At 32.7% G+C, this 8,423-nt stretch overlaps 1 long non-coding RNA gene and 1 other non-coding gene across 2 annotated transcripts; both read left to right on the top strand.

Annotated features, from left to right (window-relative positions):
* The first annotated feature begins 4,762 nt into the window (after positions 1-4,762).
* LOC8262800 lies at positions 4,763-5,103 on the top strand. The gene is made up of 3 exons (XR_007215175.1): positions 4,763-4,799; positions 4,906-4,953; positions 5,050-5,103. It is a non-coding gene; the product is annotated as an uncharacterized LOC8262800 (long non-coding RNA).
* Positions 5,104-8,012: 2,909 nt separating this feature from the next.
* LOC112535193 lies at positions 8,013-8,119 on the top strand. Its single transcript, XR_003079370.1, has one exon. It is a non-coding gene; the product is annotated as a small nucleolar RNA R71 (small nucleolar RNA).
* The last annotated feature ends 304 nt before the right edge of the window (positions 8,120-8,423 follow it).

Raw genomic sequence — 8,423 nt, 5'->3', positions numbered from 1 at the left:
TTATGGGGTTATTTTCTTATATTACAATTTACCACTTTTACGGGATCGTTTTCTCATATTAAATTATTAGTACTATTATGGGGTTATTTTCTCAAATTCATAAATATACACGTTTTACGGGGTTATTTTTTTATATTGACAAATATACCCCTTTTACAATATTGTTTTCTCGTACTCACAAATATACCAAAATTACGGGGATATTTTATTTGATTGATAAATATTCATGTATTATGGGTTTGTTTGCTAATATTTATAAATATATCCCTCTTACTGGGTTGTTTCTCAAATTAAAAAATTTATCCTTCTACGAGGCTGTTCTCTTAGACTCGCAATAACACTACTTTTACGGAGTTGTTTTCTTAGATTCATAAATATGCACGTTTTATGGGGTTATTTTCTTATATTGATAAATATACCATTTTTATTTGGTCGTTTTCTCATATTAAATTATTAGCACTATTATGGGGTTATTTTTTCAAAGTCATAAACATACACGTTTTACGAGATTATTTTCTTATATTAATAAATATACCCCTTTTACGGGGTTGTTTTCTCATATTATAAAATTAACCCATTTAAGGTGTTGTTTTCCCATACTTACAAATATACCAAAATTACGGGGTGGTTTTCTAATATTTATAAATATACCCCTTTTACAAGGTTGTGTTCTCTTGGACTCGCAATTACACTACTTTTACGAGTTGTTTTCTCATATTCATAATATATACGTTCTACGGGGTTATTTTCTTATATAGATAAATATACCACTTTTACTGGGTCATTTTCTCATATTAAATTATTAGCACTATTATGGGGTTGTTTTGTCAAATTTATAAATATACACGTTTTACAGGGTTGTTTTCTTATATCGACAAATATACCCCTTTTACGGGATTGTTTTCTCATATTATAAAATTAATACATTTAAGGGGTTGTTTTCTCATACTCACAAATATACTACAATTACGGGGTTATTTTCTTATATTGATAAATATCCCTGTATTACAGGCTCGTTTACAATATTTATAAATATGTCCATCTTACGCGGTTGTTTTCTCATATTAAAAATTTTATCCATTCTACGAGCCTATTTTCTTAGACTCGCAATTATACTATTTTTATAGGTTTGTTTTCTCAAATTCATAAATATATATATTTTACAAGGTCATTTTCTTATATTGACAAATATATCAAAATTATGGGGTTATTTTCTCATACTCACAAATATACCAAAATTACGGGGTTATTTTCTCTGATTGATAAATATCCCTGTATTACATGGTTGTTTTCTAATATTTATAAATTTACCTCTCTTATAGGGTTGTTTTCTCATATTGAAAAATTTACCCATTCTACGAGGCTGTTTTCTTATACTCGCAATTATACTACTTTTACGGGGTTGTTTTCTCAGATTCATAAATATGCACATTTTATGAAGTTATTTTCTTATATTAATAAATATACCACTTTTACGATATCATTTTTTCATATTAAATTATTAGCAATATTATGGGGTTATTTTTTCAAATTCATAAATATACACTTTTTACAGAGTTATTTTCTTACATTGACAAATATACCCTTTTTACGGGGTTATTTTCTAAAATTATAAAATTAACCCATTTAAGAAATTTTTTTCTCATACTCACAAATATACCAAAATTACGGGGTTATTTTCTTCGATTTATAAATATCTCCGTATTATGGGATTGTTTACTAATATTTATAAACATATCCCTCTTACGGAGTTGTTTTCTCATATTAAAAAATTACTCTTCTACGAGGCTGTTTTCTTGGACTCGCAATTACACTACTTTTACGGGATTGTTTTCTCAGATTCATAAATATACATGTTTACGGGTTATTTTCTTATATTGATAAATATACCACTTTTACGAGGTCTTTTTCTCATATAAAATTATTAGTACTATTATAGGGTTGTTTTCTCAAATTTATAAATATACACGTTGTACGAGGTTATTTTGTTATATTGACAAATATACCCGTTTTACGGGATTGTTTTTTCATATTATAAAATTAACCCATTTAAGGAGTTTTTTTCTCATACTCTCGAATATACCAAAATTATGGGGTTATTTTCTCCGATTGATAAATATCTCTGTATTACGAGGTTGTTTGCTAATATATTTAAATATATCCCTCTTACGGGATTGTTTTCTCATATTAAAAAATTTACCCTTCTACGAGGCTATTTTCTTAGACTTACAATTACAGTACTTTAACGGGGTTGTTTTATCAGATTCATAAATATACACGTTTTACAGGGTTGTTTTCTTATATTGCTAAATATACCACTTTTACGGGGTTGTTTTCTTATATTGCCAAATATACCACTTTTACGGGGTCGCTTTCTCATCTCTGATTGATAAATATCTGTGTATTACGGGGTTGTTTTCTAATGTTTATAAATATACCCCTCTTACGGGGTTGTTTTCTCATATTAAAAAATTTACCCCTTCTATGAGGCTATTTTCTCATACTCGCAATTACACTAATTTTACGGGGTTGTTTTCTCAAATTCATAAATATACACATTTTACGAGGTTATTTTCTTATATTGATAAATATACTACTTTTACGGGGTCATTTTCTCATATTATATTATTAGCACTATTATGGGGTTATTTTCTCAAATTCATAAATATATATTTTTACGGGATTATTTTCTTATATTACAGATCCACCGCTTATTGTTTTTTTTATTATAAAATTAACTAATCTAAGGGGTTGTTTTCTCATACTCACAAATATACTAAAATTACGGGTTTATTTTTTTCGATTGATAAATATCCCCGTATTACGGGGTTGGTTTCTCATATTAAAAAATTTATCCCTTCTACGAGGCTGTTTTCTCATACTCGCAATTACACTATTTTTATGGGGTTATTTTCTCATATTCATAAATATACATGTTTTATGTGGTTATTTTCTTATATTGATAAATATATGACTTTTAGCACTATTATGGGGTTGCTTTCTCAAATTCATAAATATACATATGTTACGGGATTATTTTCTTATATCGAAAAATATACCCCTTTTACGGGTTTGTTTTCTCATATTATAAAATTAACCCATTTAAGGGGTTGTTTTCTCATACTCACAAATATACCACAATTTTGGGGCTATTTCATCAGATTCATAAATATCCTCGTATTACGGGGTTGTTTTCAAATATTAAAAAATTTACCCCTTCTACGAGCCTGTGTTCTCTTATTAAAAAATTTACCCATTCTACGAGGTTGTTTTCTTAGACTTGCAATTATACTACTTTTACGTGATTGTTTTCTGAGATTCATAAATATACACATTTTACAGAGTTATTTTCTTATATTGATAAAAATATAATTTTTTGGGGTCGTTTTCTTATATTAAATTATTAGCACTATTATGAGGTTGTTTTCTCAAATTCATAAATATACACGTTTTATGAATTTTTTTTTTATATTAACAAATATACCCTTTTTACGGGGTTGTTTTCTCATATTATAAAATTAGCTCATTTAAGGGGTTGTTTCCTCATACTCACACATATACCAAAATTACAGGATTATTTTCTCCGATTGATAAATATCCCTGTATTACAGGGTTGTTTTCTCATATTAAAAAATTTACCCTTTCTACGATAGTGTTTTCTCATATTAAAAAGTTTACCCGTTCTATAAGGCTATTTTCTTAAACTCGCAATTACACTACTTTTATGGGGTTGTTTTCTCAGATTCATAAATATATTTATTTTATGGGATTATTTTCTTATACTGATAAAATTACCACTTTTACGGGGTTGTTTTCTCATATTAAATTATTAGCACTATTATGGGCTTGTTTTCTCAAATTCATAAATATACACGTTTTATGGGGTTATTTTCTTATATCGACAAATATACCTCTTTTATGAGATTATTTTCTCATAGTATAAAATTAATCCATTTAAGAGGTTGCTTTCTCATACTCATAAATATAACAAAATTACGGGATTATTTTCTCCAATTGATAAATAACTCCATACTACGAGATTGTTTTCACATATTAAAAAATTTACTTATTCTACGATGTCAGACTCGCAATTACGTTACTTTTACAGGATTATTTTATCTTTCTAATGTTCGGCACTGTTAGGACAACAATTGTAGCGACAATGTTAGATGTCTTTAGGAGTCTTGTTATTCTGGAGTACGCCATCAATGTTATGTGTCATTACAATAATCTTGAATATGATGGGTACTGTTCTCTGGTTCCAGTCAATGGCGTTGTACGCATTAGGGCCTAACCTACAAGTTGTCATCCGTCTATGTGATACATTAGATACAATTGCATCGCCTTGGGGCCTAGCAATAGAAAATGCTGGTTTGAATCCAATTGGATTCTGAGGAACGCATTTCTTTCATGAACTAAATTTAGTAATAGACCAAATTCTTTCACAGGCACAAAAGCAATTATTATCTGACTTTTATTTTTATATTATCTATTTAATTTCCCACGAATATTAATATGGTTGAGAGTGAGAGAAGTTAACAATCTTCTTTTCTTTCAATGGAGTTATTTCTCATTAGTTTTATAGTATATAATCTTTAAATTTTCTTTAAAATGATTGACAATTCACTATATATTGCTGTACAGGTGTGGGAGTTGGGTTTATATCTGCATTGATATCCTTCATCCATCTTTCTTTATTTACATCAGATATCCTTACACTGAAATCAAACATGTTAAATTGCATTGTGAAACCTTAATTCCTAGAACCTCTTCAAGTATGCTGGTTTGGAAATTGACAAGTGAGTAATTTTTATATTAGTTTCCATGTGCCAAGTGCTTGATGATTTAGAATGTAAAAAGCAGTCCTACCTAGCAAAACTATTTGTTTCATAGCCTCTTCTGCAGCCTTCAAAACTTGGAATGTTGCCTTTTCGTTCTCTTTCCATATTTCTCGTAAGCTATCTCCTCAACTACTTCTTTCACTTACAGTTTTGGTTTTTTCATATCCGGTAGACCAATCACTTTAATTTAAATTTTGTGTCCCCCTAGGTACATGCTTGCTGAAGGTCTTGGCCTCTTCGGTATTGTGTCTATACTGTTTATTGGAATAGTAAGTGGTGATTATGGAAATTTTAGTGCACACATTACACACTATTAATGGAGCACTGATACTGATATGGAAAATATATATTGTTTAGGTCATGAAACATTATAGCTACTCGAATTTTTCTGAAAACTCTCAGCGATTTGTTTCTGCATTTTTCCATCTGATATCATCGCTAGCTGAAACATTTGTGTAAGGAAGCATTTACTTTCTCTTTGAAGTGATTAAATATTTCTATATATGTGGCAGTGAATTAGGCACCGACTTACATGTCCAATTTGCAGATTCATATATATGGGGTTTGATATTGCAATAGAACAACATAGCTGGTCTCATGTTGGATCTATTTTTTTATCGATTGTATCCTTGCATAATATTTATTGAAAAGTGACCATTTTAACGTGTATAGTTGCTGTTATTCCTTGACTTGCTTAATGTATTGCAGATAATTATTATAGTTGCAAGGTTGGAACATTAATCACTTTTTTTATTTTTCTTAATTTCTTCTGCATTTTAATATTTACTAAATCTTGTTATGCTCTGTTGTATGTTAAATAAATCTTTGTAGGGCAGCAAATGTCTTTTCTTGTGCATATTTGCTTAATTTGGTTCAACCTGCGCATCGTCAAACACCTCTAAAGCATCAGAAAGCTCTTCGGTACAGTGGTAAGAATAACAATCACCATCATCGGAGTATCCTTCCTTTTCATTCTTTAATTCGTTTATTTGTTACTAATTAATAATCAATTTGAGTAGGACTTCGAGGGGCTTTGGCTTTTGCCCTTGCTTTGTAATCAATTCATGATCTTCCAGAAGGACATGGCCAGACTATATTCACCGCAACCACAACCATCGTTGTATTGACGGTAGGCCGCTGACTCTCTTCCATTTTTGCTGAGGCATTAGCAGGGAAGAATTGTGAAGTCTTCTATATTAGTAATAAGGAATCAGAATATCTGCTTCCACTATCTCTTGGATAGACTAAAAACTAGAGATAAAAAAAATGTTTTTCTGGTAAGGTAAGAATGAAAGTTATCTAGATGAACCCATATACAAACATACAAAACTGCAAAAGTTCTTAAGATGAACAACAAAACGGAATTTTCTGTATCGTTCTCTTGCTGGTTACTTTGTAGACATAATGATCACCTATCAATCTTATCCTATACTTCAAATCTTATAAGTTCAATATGTAAATTATTTATTTCATTCAATTGAATCTGAGAGGTCTCAAGCATTTGCAAATTACTGAGTTGGTCATCAGACTTGGAGAAACAAATACAGAATGAGATAAGCAGCCCTGGCTGTGATAAGAAAACCATAAAAGTGGCATCTTTGAATGACCTACAGTAAAGCTATCTTTTGACACCCTACCCTAACCCCATAGCCATATGTTTTGAGAACTAAAAGATTAGAAGGAAAAAAAACAGACAGACAGAGATAGAGGAACAGTCCCATTTGTGTTAAAGAAAACAGGCATCACACGCAGACACATAGGGTGTTCAAGGTGAAAGTTTTGACATTTGAGCAGGTAAGAGGTGGGGCAGAGAGATATGGAGAACAAATAAGGGAAGGGTGAGAAGGCAATCAAGAAAGAAACTGTGGGAGAATATGGTCAGAAATTGAGAGAAAGGAAAGCAAGGGAGACTGGTCAGAAATTCAGAGAAAGGAATGTGGTCAGAAAATGAGGGAAAGTTTAGAAGGCGCAGGTGGAGATGAATGAATTAATTTTAAGTAATGCCACTATTTGGTGGTGTTTAGGGCTTAGATGGCTGTTGTTTAATTATAATCAGTGACAAAGTTTCGCACCTGCATCCCAGCTTAATGCTATGTTGTTAAGATGATAGACATGGCAAACTACTTGGAGAAGTCAATAGATCATATATAAGTTACGTCCCAAATTCTTAAAAATTAAAAAATATAATAACATTGTAATGACATGCAAATTGCAGGATAAATAGAACCATTGGGGGCCTAATCTTTGTTTTCGGATTTTGTTTGAAGGCGAATGATGTACTAGAGGAGCCCAAGACCCGAGCATCGCGATTCCGGATGTCGGGATTCCTAACCCGCCATGTTGTTTATGCCTACATCTGAAGCCTCATCACTTGCTTCCATATCATGACTTGGAACTGGCTCTCGTTATCTGCATTCGGAAATGTCCATAATGGATGACGACCAGGTGCGGGTGGATTCACAACTGGTGCTCTTCGTACTCGGACTAGTTGCCTGCGGTGAGGCCGTGCGGTGCTGTGTGAAGTGGAGGAAGATGTTCCTTCGCCACGCGGGTTCTTGCTAGTAGCGGAGCGTTGCGGTTGCTTTCGACGTGATTGATCGCGGTCCTTCATATTGCCTAATGCAATGAATCATTAGTATTCGAACAAGAAATCAAGTTAACATAAATTATATCAAAAATTAAACAGCATAACGACTATAATTCGACTAACATAAAACTTTAGACTTAACACTAAGACTAAAGCCTCAATCTCCTCCATAAAACTCTGATGGTCCAGCCTGCTGCTGTTGCTGTGGTGGCTACTGATGTAGTTTGTGAAATCCTGGTGGACCCTAGCCATTATTGTTGCGCCAACTAAAATTGGGGTGATTTCTCCATCTAGGATTGTATGTGCTGCTATAAGGGTTGTTATGCTGTCCGGGTGTATTCCGCATGTAATTAACCTATTCATAGTCAGCAGAAACGATAGATGAAGTAGAGGGGCTAGCAAACATACCTCCCGATTACGCTTTGCACCAGAGGTCAGCAAAACTCGCAGCTTATTTGGGCTGCTTGAATCGGCATCTAAAGCTGGTCTAATTTCTTTGTGCTCCACCTGCTGCAGCATCTACCATTTGCCTAGTAGCAAGGTTCAAACTATTGTAAAAGGTCTGAACCTGCATCCATATTGGTAGATCATAGTGTGGACAACATCTCAACAAGTCCTTGTACCTTTCCCAAGCATCGTACATGCTCTCCTCGTCCATCTGCACAAAAGAAGAAATGTCATTTCTCAATTTAGCAGTCTTAGCTGGAGGAAAGTACTTATAAAGAAATTTTTCAGCCAAGGATTTTCAGGTAGTGATAGTGTTCGGTGGAAAGGACTGCAACCATCTCTTTGCTCTATCCCTTAAAGAAAATGGAAATAATCTCAGCCGGATGGCATCATCGGTAGTTCCAATTATCTTGAACGTGTCGCATATCTCCAAAAAGTTGGCTATATGGGCATCAGGATCCTCGCTTGGCAGCCCTTCAAACTGTACACTTTGCTGTACCATCTGGATCATATTTGGCTTTATTTCGAAGTTGTTAGTCGCCATCGCC

Source organism: Ricinus communis, chromosome 3 (assembly GCF_019578655.1).
Source record: "Ricinus communis isolate WT05 ecotype wild-type chromosome 3, ASM1957865v1, whole genome shotgun sequence".
Taxonomy (NCBI): domain Eukaryota; kingdom Viridiplantae; phylum Streptophyta; class Magnoliopsida; order Malpighiales; family Euphorbiaceae; genus Ricinus; species Ricinus communis.
Note: the sequence above shows the minus strand (reverse complement) of the source record. Positions and strands in the feature narration are given on the sequence as shown.